Here is a 14,900-nt window from a genome sequence, read left to right as displayed (position 1 = left end):
GTTGGCACCACAACATGAATAATAAGGGTGATTTGTTATTTTACGATGGCATCAGGTTGCGCGCCACAATAGGAGAAATAAGGGTGGATTGATACGGAGTAATAAGGGTGAATGTTCATATTGTTACTGATTATATGTTGGGATCCGGATGCGCGCCGCATCAGTTTGTTGTTTATGTATTCTTCTGATGTGAATTTATTCTGTAGTTTTGAAACTCACTTAAGGATAGGTTATAGTTGAGTTACTGATAAGCTATTTGAGTTCCGTATTCATTTGTGCTGCAAGTCACTATTTCATTTTGTCCCGTACTTCTTTTTGCTTTATTATCTACTGTAGGCAGGTTATATTATAAATGCCCCGCCATAGCCTCGTCACCACCTCGTCGAGGTTAGACTCGGTACTTACTAGTACATGGGGTCGGTTGTACTAATATTGCACTCTTCACTTTCTGTGCAGATTTTGGAGCTGGTAGTGGCTGATCGAGAGGTCGGTTGCAGATATTTCATCCCGGAGACCCAATGTAGTCTTGCTGGCGTCCACAGACCCTGGCGTCCCCTTATATGTTTTTACATTCCTGTTTTATTTTCTTTCAAGACAGATGTAATTTCTTTCAGACCAATATTTGTAGTAATTTGTAGTATGTTCGTGGATTGTGACACCAGACTCTGGATGGTAGTAGTAATAGCTTCAGTATTGTGAATTGACAAAGGTTATTTACGTATTTTCGCATTTATTCCTAAAGATTTGGTTTGTTAAATTTTAATCTATGAAATATAAAGGAAAAAGGTTAATGGAACTATAACATTGGCATGCCTAGAGAGTGTGGTGTTAGGCGTCATCACAGTTCCGATAATGGGAAATTCAGATCGTGACATTTAGACAATTTATAATTGTAGGACCTTTATTTTTGGATATATATATATATATATATATATATATATATATATATATATATATATATATATATATATTAACCACTAGGCATCCTATCCTAGTGGTATATTTGCTATAAAAGAAAGTTAGGATCCGTCAAGGCGGGTTTGGGAGAAGGCAAATGTGGATAATCTTGTCTCCTCGTAGAAGAGATTGGTTCCAAGATTTTCGAACACAACTCAACCATAGGAATGTAGAGGCTTTTATGTTTCTCTAAGAGTCTCATTTGATTAATTTAATACTCTCTCTATTTCAAAAGACTGTTATTATTTACATTTAGTGTAAGTTTTAAATTTTATCGTTCTTATTTTATTTTTAATAACACTCTTTTAAAGGGATGACAATGTAAGGTCAAGACCATGACACTCAAAGAATTATTTTGGTATTATATGCAATTTTATTTTAAGACTACAAGATTCAAAAAAAATCTTTACATTCTTAAATTTTATGTCCAGTCAAACTAAAACACATAATTAAAATCAAATGGAGGGAGAAGTAAACAAAAAATTTAAAATGAAATTGAATTTGATGAATAAATCCAAGTGGGCATAAGATGATAAGAATATCATTTTTGAGAATTTGGCATTGCATGCCAACTTATGCAATAAATGACATAAAAGAAAACTTATGACTATTGGCGTCCACATTCATCGTTTAATTTCATAAATTGGTATTTCGTAGCCAAACTATATTATTATCTGATAATAAGTTGTAAGCAAAGCACACAGAAAGCTAGCAATTCTTGTGGAGCAGAGACGAGAGAGTATTTGGCGGAGGATTTTTGTTGGTAATTCTAAAATATTATCCATGACACTAAAGTTTATTCCTTCTATGCCATGTTCAAGGAATTAAGAGAATTGGTGTCGGAATCTTTGGATTTTGGAAGAATTTTATTTGCCCCTTTTTTAGTGGAACTGATGTTCCATGAGTACAACTCTTTGATTAAACCTTCTATTAACAAATTCCCCATCAATGTGTATATCACTACATATATCTATGTATATATCGTATTGTATATCATAACGGATATGTGATATACAATTATATACATAATATATAATGTAATATACACCATAAAAATGTATAGGAAGAAGTTGGGCTTGATATACCGTAATATATATGATATAGAATGATATATACATTGGAAAAATATGCCAAAAATAAAACTTTTTGGTGACCTGCTACATTTTGCCGTGTATCGGTGATTGTGAGGAGTACCTATAGATTTTGTTTGTTGAACTAATGTTCCACGTACGAGTGCAGCTCTTTCATTAAGCTCTCTATTAATAAGTTCTCCACCAATGTGTATATCACCATTTATATTTATGTATATATATATCATATTATATATCGTGGCATATATCATCGGATATGTTATATATAATGATATACATAATATACAATAAAATATACGAAAAAGGGCCAAAAATACCCCTATTGTATGTTAAATGGTTTATAAAGCCCTCCATCCATCTATCCGTCTGAAAATATATAGGACGTTATTTCTATTTTCAAATTTACCTCCACGACTAACAGAATTCTGACTTGGCTGCTGAGTGTCATGACTGGATTGCTGAGTTGGCATATGAGTGTTCTGACTGGATTGTTGGTCTTGTGCTTTAAAACCTGGAGTAGGGACCATAAAAAATTCTAATTCTATGGACCATGAACCTCGAGTCAGAACACTCAGCAGCCAAGTTAGAATTCTGTTAGTCGTGGGGGTAAATTTGAAAATAGAAATAACGTCCTATATATTTTCAGACAGATAGATGGATGGGGGGCTTTTATAAACCATTTACCATACGATAGAAAAGTTGGGCTTGATAATGTACAACGTGATATACATCCGAAAAATTGTCACGACCCGAATTTACCACCTTCGGGACCGTGATGGCGCCTAATATTATACTCGCTAGGCAAGCCAACGTTACAGAATATTACACCTTTTTCCTTTATCTTTTTTTTTTATAATTAAAATTTAACAAACCTAAGTTAGCGGAAATAAAAGCGGAAGTACATAATTTAACTAATTATTCAAGAACTATTAACGAAAGCCAAAATAAATACTACCCAGAAACTGGTGTCACAACTCACGAATAGTCTATGAATACTACAAGTAATTGTCTTTGAAAGAAAATATATCTGTCTCGGAGAAAGTACAGAAATGAAGTAAGGATAGGAGGGGACGCCAGGGCCTGCGAACGCCTGCAGGACTACCTTGGGTCTCCTGAATGCAGTAACAACAACTAACCTCTCGATCAGCCACTAGCTCCGAAATCTGCATAGGAAGTGCAGAGTGCAGTATCAGTACAATCGACCCCATGTACTGATAAGTGCCGAGCCTAACCTCGACGAAGTAGTGACGAGGCTACGGCGGGGCATAACAACATATAACCTGTAACAGTTTATACTAAGACAGAAAGGAAATACAGAATGGAATATAACAAAAAATCACATTATGTAAGTACGAAACTCAGTTGTTCTACCAATACCCAGCTATAACCAATCCTTAAGGGAGTTTCATTACAACAATTGAACCTCAACAGAAGATGAATACGTAAATAACAAATGATGCAGCGCGTATCCCGATCCTGCCATGTAATCAATAACAATACAAATATTCACCCTTATTAATCCTTGTTGCGGTGTGCAACCCGATCCCACAAGTCCACCCTTATTACTCCTTATTGCGGCGCGCAACCCGATCCTACCAGACAATCACATTCACCCTTATTCCTCCTGTTGTAGCGTGCAACCCAATCCCAATATATCTCAACACGACTCACAAAATAAAGACAAGTGTTTCACAAGTGTCATGACCTTAAAAAACTGACCGGTCGTGATGGAGCTTATCGTGAAACTAGGCCAGCTGACACAAACCCCGACACCAACCAGAAATGCATAATAAGTCATTTAAAATCATTAATTAGCTAAAATCTCATAGTATAAAGTAGAATAAAAATGGGCGGAAATAAAACACAGCCCGACATCAGGTGGTCACCACTTATGAGAAACTACAACTCGTCTAGGAATATGAAAAGGACAACATAGTCTGTAAACAAAAGCTAAAACAAAGCTGAATAAGATAGGAAGGAGAAGCACTGGGCTGCGAACACCAAACAGCTGCCTAGTCGACTTCCGAGACCTGCTGGAAAGCTGATCAACACTCGCTATCGCGATCCCAGACTCTTGGATCTGCACACAGGGTGCAGGGAGTAATGTGAGTATACCAACTCAGTAAGTATTAAAAGTAAAGGCAGCTGAGCAGTAAGAAAACACGTAAACCATAGCATAACGCTACAACAAAACATTATAAGTCCAGAACAATGCATTAAAGCAGTAAAACTCGTAAAGACATCTCAGTTTAGTAAAACCATTTTAAAACATATTTCAATTGTTTCAAACGAGTGATGAAAACAGTGAGAAAAAGGATAGAAACGTAAACAGCCCCTCGGGCAAAACATATACAACAACTGCCCTTCGGGCAAAACATCAACAGAACCAGCCCCTCGGACTATCTCACAATTACTCGTATCAGCCCCTCGGGCAATAACATGAAACAACAATAGCCCCTTGGGAAATATCACATCTCACACTGGGTACCCGCACTTACTGGTGGCGTTCAGACTCCGGAGGGGCTCCTACAACCCAAGCTCTATAACAAGACATCTCGTGGCATAATCAAAACTGACCCTCTGCCTCAAAATCATGAATCAGTACAACATGCTGCGACGCGTAGCCCGATCCCATAATATCCTCACAATACAGGCCATCGGCCTCAATCAGTCAGAAATCTCTCAAGCCACTCAGGCAACAATAAAACATGATGCTCAACCCAAAATATCATTTATAATATCAAAACAGAGTAAATATGGCTCAGTTATGAAAATAGTAGAATACATCATGACTGAGTACAAATATGAAATCAAAACAATGAGGAATAGTAATAAAAATCCCCTACGGGTCCAAAACAGTTGGCACGAGGCCCAAATATGGCATTCAGTCCAAAATATGGTAATAATTTCAAAAACACAATGACATCAAACATGTTTTAATCAAATACATGACTTAACAGTCGTACAAGCCGAACCAAGTCGTTATCCCCAACGTTACACGACCCCACGCTCGTCATCTAGCGTGTGAGTCACCTCAAAGTAGCACAACAATGTGAAATTCGGGGTTTCATACCCTCAGGACAATATTTACAATCATTACTTACCTCAATCCGGTCCAAACTCTAGCCTGCGATGCCTTTGCCTCTCGACTCTGCCTCTTAATGCTCCTAATCTAACCAAAATCAGATTCATACCATCAGAAATCCCGAAATTGGTCAAACCCGACCCACGACCCACATCTCGAATTTCGATAAAAATCGCAAAACTAAAAACCTTACACTCTTACGAGTTCATACATACCAAATACATCAAAATTTAACCACAAACGACCCCTCAAATCCCTAAATCAAGGTCTCCAATTCCAAGCCCTAGCCCTTCTATTTTAACCCTTAATTTCCATAAATTTCAAGCCTAGTCAGTGAAATAACACCATAGAAACGAGTTTTAGTTCCAAGAATCTTACCTCCACGAAGTTCCCTTGAATTCCCTCTTCAAAATCTCCCAAAAGATCCAATACCAGATAAAAATGGTGGAAACAACTCAAATTTCGCGAAGGCCATTATTTATATGTTCTGCCTTAGTAATACCACATCTGCGGTCAAAACTCTCGCACCTGCGGAAATCACTTATCCACCCCAAACTCGCACCTGCGCTCAACCACCCACACCTGCGCTATCGCAGGTGCGCCCAAATCTCCGCATCTGCGGCTCCAGTCCTTTCCCACTTTGGCCGCATCTGTGACGCTTTTTCTACTTCTGGGAGCCCGCACCTACGGTCCCCAATCCGCTAGTGCAGTTATGACATGAACTTCAGCAGCTGAAACATGCTCAAACTCAACTCTAATCTTTCCGACAACCTCCCGAAATCATCTCGAGGCCCCTGGACCTCAACCAAAAGTACAAACAAATCACATAACACTATTCAAACTTGTTCCAACCCTCGAAACACTCCAAACAATGTCGGAACACCAAATCACCCTCGGATTCAAGCCTATGAATTTTCAAAACTTCCACATTCCGCTTTCATTCAAAAAGTCTATCAAACCTCGTCCGAATAACCTGAAATTTTGCACACACATCACAAATGACACAATGAACCTACTCCAATTTTCGGAATTCCATTCCGACCCCTATATCAAAATCTCCTCTACCAACCGAAAATTGCCAAAATTCCAATTTTGCCAATTCAAGCATAAATCTACTCCGGACCTCCAAAAAATATTTCAATCATGCTCCTAAGTACTGAATAACCTTTTGAAGTTATCCGAATTATAAAAACCAAATTACGAGATCGTTTATTCATAAGTCAACTTCCAGTTGACTTTTCCAACTAAAAGGCCAACTTAAGAGACTAAGTGTCTCATTTCTCTACAAAACCACTCCGAAACCAAACTAACCAACACGATGCGATGAAATACAGCTGAATAACATATAAAGAAGCAGAATTAGGGGAAACGAAGTGGTAACTCATGAAACTACTGGCCGGGTCATTACATCCTCCCCCTCTTAAACAAATGTTCGTCCTCGAACAAGTCAAGAAACATACCTGAAGCCTCAAACAGGTAAGGATATCTACTCCGCATCTCCCGTTTGGTCTCCCAAGTAGCCTCCTCCATGGGCCGACCTCTCCACTGCACTTTCACTGAAGCTATATCTTTTGATCTCAACTTTCAAACCTGCCGCTCCAAAATAGCTACTGGCTCCACATCATAAGTCAAATCATCATCTAAATGGACCGTGCTGAAATCCAAAACATGAGACGGATCACCAATATACTTTCGGAGCATAGAAACATGAAATACCGGATGCACACCTGATAAGCTGGGTGGCAAAGCAAGCTCATAAGCCACCTCCCCAATCCTACGAAACACCTCAAAAGGCCCAATGAACCTTGGACTCAATTTACCCTTCTTCCCAAATGTCATAACAACCTTCAAGGATGAAACCTTCAACAGAACCTTCTCCCCAACCATGTAGGACACATCACGAACCTTCTTGTCAGCATAACTCTTTTGTCTCGACTGCGTTGTATGAAGCTGCTCCTAAATCACCTTCACCTTGTCTAAAGCATCCTGCACCAAGTCTGTACACAATAGTCTAGCCTCACCTGACTCAAACCAACCAACTGGAGATCTACACCGTCTCCCATACAAAGCCTCATATGGAGTCATCTGAATACTCGATTGATAACTATTGTTATAAGCAAACTCCACGAGCGGTAGAAACTGATCCCATGACTCTCCAAAATCAATGACACAAGCGCGCAACATGTCCTCCAATATCTGAATAGTGCGCTCGGATTGTCCGTCTATCTAAGGGTGAAAAGTTGTGCTCAACTCAACCTGAGTACCCAACTCTCTCTGCACGGCTCTCCAAAACTGTGAAGTAAACTGAGTACCTCTGTTTGAAATGATGGAAACTGGGGACCATGCAAATGAACAATCTCTCAGATATAGATCTCTGCCAACCGCTCTGAAAAATAGATAGTACACACAGGAATGAAGTGGGCAGGCTTGGTCAGCCGATCCACAATCACCCAAATAGCATCGAACTTCTTCAAAGTCCGTGGGAGTCCAACTACAAAATCCATGGTGATCCGCTCCCACTTCCACTCTGGAATATCCATCTGCTGAAGCAAGCCACTTGGTCTCTGATGCTCATATTTCACCTGCTGACAATTGAGACACCGAGCTACAAATCCTACAATGTCCTTCTTCATTCCTCTCCACCAATAGTGCTACCTCAAATTGTGATACATCTTTGCGGCACCTGGATGGATGGAATATCGCAAACTATAGGCCTCCTTCAGAATCAACTCCCGAAGCCTATCTACATTGGGCACGCATATCCGACCCTACATCCTCAATACCCCATCATCACCAATAGTCACATCTCAGGCATCGTCTTGTTGAACTCTGTCCATAAGGACAAGCAAATGAGGATCATCATACTGGCGCTCTCTGATACGATTAAATAAGGAAGATCGAGAAATCACACAAGCCAATACCCGACTGGGCTCTGAAATATCCAACTTATGAACCGATTGGCCAAGGCATGAACATCAACTGCAAGAGGTCTCTCCTCAACAGGAATATACAACAAACTCCCCATACTCACCGCCTTCCTACTCAAAGCATCGGCCACTACGTTGGCTTTCCCAGGGTAGTACAAGATAGTAATATCATAGTCCTTTAGCAGTTCCAACCATCTCCGTTGCCTCAAATTGAGATCCTTCTGCTTGAACAAGTGCTGGAGGGTACGATGATCAGTAAACACCTCACAGGACACACCATACAAATAATGCCTCCAAATCTTCAACGCGTGATCAATGGCAACCAACTCAAAATCATGAACAGGGTAGAGCTTCTCATGGGTCTTCAACTAACGAGAAGCATAAGCAATAACTCTACCGTCCTGCATCAACACACACCAACACCCACTCTTGAAGAATCACAATACACTGTATATGAACCTGAAGTTAATGGAAAAACTAACACTGGAGCTGTGGTTAAGGCAGTCTTGAGCTTATGAAAGATCTCCTCACACTCATCCAGCCACCTGAATGGAGCACTCTTTTGAGTCAATTTGGTCAAGGGTGATGCTATAGATGAAAATCCCTGAACAAACCGATGGTAATAACCCACCAATCCAAGAAAGCTGCAAATCTCTATGGCTGAGGACAGTTTGGGCTAACTCTAAACCGCCTCTATCTTCTTCGGATCAACCTGAATACACTCAATGGACACCACGTGCCCCAAGAAAGCCACTGAACTAAGCCAAAACTCACATTTGGAGAAATCTGGATAGAGCTTTTTATCCCTCAATCTCTGCAACACAACCCTCAAATACTCCGCATGCTCTTCCTGACTACGCGAGTACACCAAAATATCAACAACGAAAATAATCACAAACAAGTCGAGACAAGGCCGAAACATGTTGTTTCATCAAATGCATGAACGCTGCTGGGGCATTAGTCAACCCAAAAGACATCACAAGGAACTCATAATGACCATAGCGGGTCCTGAAGGTTGTCTTAAGAATATTCGAGTCCCTGATCTTCAGCTGGTGATACCCTGAACGAAGATCAATCTTGGAAAACACTCTCGCTCCCTGAAGCTGGTCAAATAAATTATCGATACGTGGCAAAGGATACTTGTTCTTGATTGTTACTTTGTTCAACTGTCTATAATTAATGCACATCCTCATCGTGACATCCTTCTTCTTTACAAATAGAATAGGCGTACCCCAAGGCGACACACTAGGCCGAATAAACCCCTTATCGAGGAGTTCCTGAATCTACTCCTTCAACTCTGTTGGTGTTATACGATACGATGGGATAGAAATGGGCTGAGTGACCGACACCAGATCAATACCAAAATCAATATTCCTATCCGGTAGCATGCCCGATAGGTCTGAAGGAAACACATCGGAAAAATCCCTCACTATAGAAAAAGAATCAATACTAGGAGTCTCCGCACTGACATCCCTCACAAAAGCTAAGTATGAAAGACAACCTTTCCCAACTATCCGCTAGGCCTTCAAGAACGAAATCACCCTACTGGGGACAAAATCAGTCAAACCTCGCCACTTAATCCGTGCCACACCCGACATAGCCAGCGTCATTGCCTTACCATGACAGTCCAATATAGCATGAAAAAAAGATAGCCAATCCATGCCTAATATCACATCGAAGTCCACCATACAAAGCAACAATATGTCCACTCGGGTCTCCAGACCCCCAATAATCACCACACATAATCGGTACATACGATCCATAATAATAGTATTGCCCACTGGAGTAGATACACGAACAGGTGAAACAAGAGACTCACGAGGCGTATACAAGTAACGAGTAAAATATGATGACACATATGAAAAAGTGGAACCGGGATCAAATAACACAGAGGCATCTCTATGGCAGACTGAGACAATACCTGTAATCACAGCATCTGAAGAAATAGCATCGAGTCAAGCTGGGAGTGCATAGAAACATGCCTGACCACCACCTGATCGACCCCCTCTAGGGCGACCCCTAGCTGATTGTCCTCCATTCCTAGCTGGCTGGCTGGTGGGTGGTGAAGTAACTGGTGCCAAAGTCGATGGCTGACTCCTCTATTGAGATAAACCCCCAAGACAGCGAGGACAATGCCTCCACATGTGACCCAACTCTCCACACTCATAACACCTCCCTGGTGCTGGAGACGGGGACTGAAGGGAACCCCTAGCACCGGGGTGACTAGTAAAAGAACCTAGCATAGAAGAGCCCTGAACTGATGGAGCATGGGACGAACTTTGGGCTAGAAGGGCACTGAGTGATGAATGGCCCTAATGAGAACTGTGAGAACCATGACCCGATTATGCCCCATGATAACCTGCACAAGCTGACTGAGCATTCCTGAATGGACGGCCTTTGCCGTGCTGAAACTGACCCCCATGAGGAGTACCACTAAATCCATCCTGACCACGAGGCCTCTTAGCCTCTCTCTCGATCCTCTCCTGACCACGAACCATCTTAATCTGTCGAGTTATGTCAACAACCTCATCAAAGGTAGCACCAAATACTCTCTCTATGGTAATAAACAACCGAAGCTGAAAATTGAGGCCATGTATAAACCTCCTGATCCTCTCTCGATCTGTGGGAACCAACCAGACCGCATGATAAGCTAACTCAGAGAACCGCATCTCATACTGTGTAACAGATCTGTTACCCTGCCGGAGCTGCTCGAACTGCCTGCACAGCTACTCTTGGGGAGACTCAAGTACAAATTTCTCCAGAAAGAGAACAGAGAACTGCTGCCAAGAAAGGGGCACTGTGTCAACCGGCCTACGCCTCTTGTACGCTTCCCACCAACTGAGTGCAGCCCCGGAGAATTGAAAAGTAGTGAATGCGACCCCACTAGTCTCCAGAATACCTGCGGTCTGAAGCACCCTCTAACACTTATCCAAGAAACCTTGGGCATCCTCGCCTTCTACACCTTTGAAAGTCGGAGGCTGAAGTCTACCAAAACTCTCCAACCTGCGCTGCTCCTCCTTTGGCATAACGGGAGCTACATAGTCTTGAGCAGTTGCAACCAGCTGGGTTGGAGGTGCCCCCGGTGTTTGAAGTCCCTGCACGACCTGCTCAAGTGTTCGAGCAGCGGGAGTTTGAGTGCCTCTCCCAACTTGAGAAGTAGCTGCGGCTGTAGTAACTGAGACCGCCTGTGCTAGGCTAGTGCACACCGATAGAATCTGGGTCAGGGCCTCCTGAAGGCTTGGAATCACAATAGGCATAGCCGGTGCCTAAGCTGGTGCTGCTGGAGCATCCACAACTAGGATCTGATCATGAATTGCGCAGCTGGTGGATCTGCAGGTGCTACCCTAGCTACTATGTGGGCTGCACCCCTACCCCTACCACGACCTCGACCGCATCCTCAGCCTCTGGTGGCCCTACTTGGTGGTAATGGTGGTCATCCATCCTTACTAGTAGCATGTGTCCTCACCATCTGTGATAGATTAGAATAACAGAAGTTTAGTACTAGGATCAATAGATTCGCATGACAAAAATTAAAGAATATGAAGTTATCCTAAAGGTTCTACAGCCTCCCGAGGATAAATACAGACATCTCTGTACTGATCCGTGAGACTCTACTAAACCCGTTCATGACTTGTGAGACCTATGTAACCTAGTCTCTAATACCAATTTGTCACGTCCCTAAAATTGACCGGTCGTGATGGCGCCTATCGTGAAACTAGGCCAGCAGACACAAACCCCAATACCAATAAGAAATGCATAATACATCATTTAAAATCATTAATTAGCTGAAATCCCATGGTATAAGGTAGAATAAAACAGTGCAAAAACAAAACACAACACAACATCGGGGTGTCACCGGTCATGAGCAACTACAACTCGTCTAGGAATAAGAAAAGGACAACATAGTCTGAAAACAAAAGCTAAAACAAAGTTGAATAAGATAGGAAAGAGAAGCATTGGGCTGCGAACGCCAAACAGCTACCTAGTCGACTCCGGAGACCTGCTGGAAAGTTGATCAACACTCGCTATCGCGACCCGAGACTCCTGGATCTGCACGCAGGGTGTAGGGAGTAATGTGAGTATGCCAACTCAGTAAGTAATAAAAGTAAAGGCAGCTGAGCTGTCAGAAAACACGTAAACCACAACATAACACTACAGCAAAATAGTATAAGTCCAGAACAATGCAGTAAAGCAGTAAAACTCGTAAAGACATCTCAGTTCAGTAAAACCTTTTTAAAACATCTTTCAATAGTTTCAAACGAGTAATGAAAACAGTGAGAAAAAGGATAGAAATGTAAACAGCCCCTCGGGCAAAACATATACAACAACTGCCCTTCGGGCAAAACATCAACAGAACCAGCCCCTCGGGCTACCTCACAATCACTCGTATCAGCCCTCAGTCAATAACATAAAACAACAATAGCCCCTCGGGCAATATCATATCTCACACTGGGTAACTACGCTCACTGGGGGTGTTCAGACTCTGGAGGGGCTCCTACAGCCCAAGATCTATAACAAGCCATCTCATGGCATAATCAAAACTGGCCCTCATCTTCATAACAAGCCATTTCGTGGCATAACAAATCAGGCCCTCAACACCAAAATCATGAATCGGTATAACCTGCTGCGCCGCGAAGCCCGATCCCATAATATTCTCACAACGCAAGCCCTTGACCTCACTTAGCCATAAATCTCTCAAGCCACTCAGGCAACAGTAAAACATGATGCTCAGCCCAAAATATCATTTAAAATATCAAAACGGAGTAAATATGGCTGAGTTATAAAAACAGTAGAATACAACATGACTGAGTACAAATATGAAATCAAAACAGTGAGGAATAGTAGTAAAAATCCCCTAAGGGTCCAAAACAGTTGGCACAAAATCTAGCCCGCGGTGCCTTTGCCTCTCGATTCGGCCTCCGAATGCTTTAAATCTAACCAAAATCAGATTCATACCCTCAAAACATGCTAAGGGAACAAAGACCACTCGAAAATAATTAATTTACATCAAAAATCCCGAAATTGGTCAAACCCAACCCCCGCGCCCACGTCTCGGATTCCGATAAAAATCACAAAACTAAAATCTTTACACTCTCATGAGTTCATACATACCAAATACATCAAAATCCAACCACAAACGACCCCTCAAATCCCTAAATCAAGGTCTCCAATTCCCAGCCCTAGCTCTCCAATTTTAACCCTTAATTTCCATAAATTTCAAGCCTAATAAGTGAAATAACACCATAGAAACGAATTTTAGTTCCAAGAATCTTACCTCCACAAAGTTCCCTTGAATTCCCTCTTCAAAATCTCCCCAAAAGCTCCAATTCCAGATATAAATGGTGGAAACAACTCAAATTACGTGAAGGCCATTATTTATATGTTCTACCTATTAATACTGCATCTGCGGTCAAAACTCTCGCACCTGTCGAAATCACTTATCCGCCCCAAACTCACACCTACGCTCAACCACCCGCACCTGCGCTATCCCAGGTGCGCCCAAAACTCCGCATCTGCAACTCTAGTCCTTTCCCACTTTCGCCGCATCTGTGATGCATTTTCCGCTTCTGCGAGCCCGTACATGCAGTCCCCAATCCGCAGGTGCGGTTATGACAGGAACTTCAGTAGCTGAAACATGCTCATACTAAACTCCAATCTTTCCGACAACCTCCCGAAATTATCCCGAGGCCACCGGGACCTCAACAAAAAGTACGAACAAGTTACATAATATTATTCAAACTTGTTCCAACTCTCGAAACACTCTAAACAATGTCGGAACACCAAATCACCCTCGGATTCAAGCCAATGAATTTCGAAAACATCCAAATTTCGCTTTCGATCAAAAAGTCTATTAAACCTTGTCTGAATGACCTGAAATTTTGCACACACGTCACAAATGACACAACGGACCTACTCCAACTTCCGGAATTCCATTCCGGCCCCTATATTAAAATCTCCGCTACTAACTAAAAAATGCCAAAATTTCAATTTCGCCAATTCAAGCATAAATCTACTCCGAACCTCCAAAATACATTCCGACCAAACTCCTATGTCCCAAATCACCTTCCGAAGCTATCCGAATCATAAAAACCAGATTTTGTGATTGTTTACTCACAAGTCAACTTCCGGTTGAATTTTTCAACTAAAAGGCCAACTTAAGAGACTAAGTGTCTCATTTCTCTACAAAAATCACTCAGAACCCAAACTAACCAACACGATACGATGAAATATAACTGAACAACATATAAAAAAGCAGAAATGGGAGAAACTGAGAGGTAACTCATAAAACGGCCCGCCGGGTCGTTACAACAAGTTAACTCAAATCCTCCACAACACTTATACCTCAAATCAACACAATGGAATATCAGTACAATTATGAAACTTCGCCAGTTAAAACTACACACCGAGACCAACCAACGTATACCATAAAGTACCAATAAACCAATATAAACCAATAGTGTGATATAATGGAATAATGGAACAATTAACAACACCAACAGAGACGCAATATTTAACAAGAAGCAATTAGATGTGGAAACATCAATAAGCAAGTAGCAAGTATGACAGGAGAGCAATATATAGGGAAACGGGGCAAGGGGACATGCTAAACAAGTAATTTGGCGACATATAGGTGCTCATCACCACACCTATACGCCACACACATGGTATTTCACATAGCAAGCAAGTCGGGGATCCCTAATCCCTCAAGTCAAGGCTAGACCAAATACTTACCTCAAGCCAACGGGTATTTCAAAGCTCAGTCACCTTTTTACCTCTTGATTCCACCACCAATTCACTTGTATCTAGTCTTAATTAGCTTAATAACATCAATAAATGCTA

The sequence above is a fragment of the Nicotiana tabacum genome, chromosome 1 (assembly GCF_000715075.1).
Source record: "Nicotiana tabacum cultivar K326 chromosome 1, ASM71507v2, whole genome shotgun sequence".
NCBI classification, from domain to species: Eukaryota; Viridiplantae; Streptophyta; class Magnoliopsida; order Solanales; family Solanaceae; genus Nicotiana; species Nicotiana tabacum.
Note: the sequence above shows the minus strand (reverse complement) of the source record.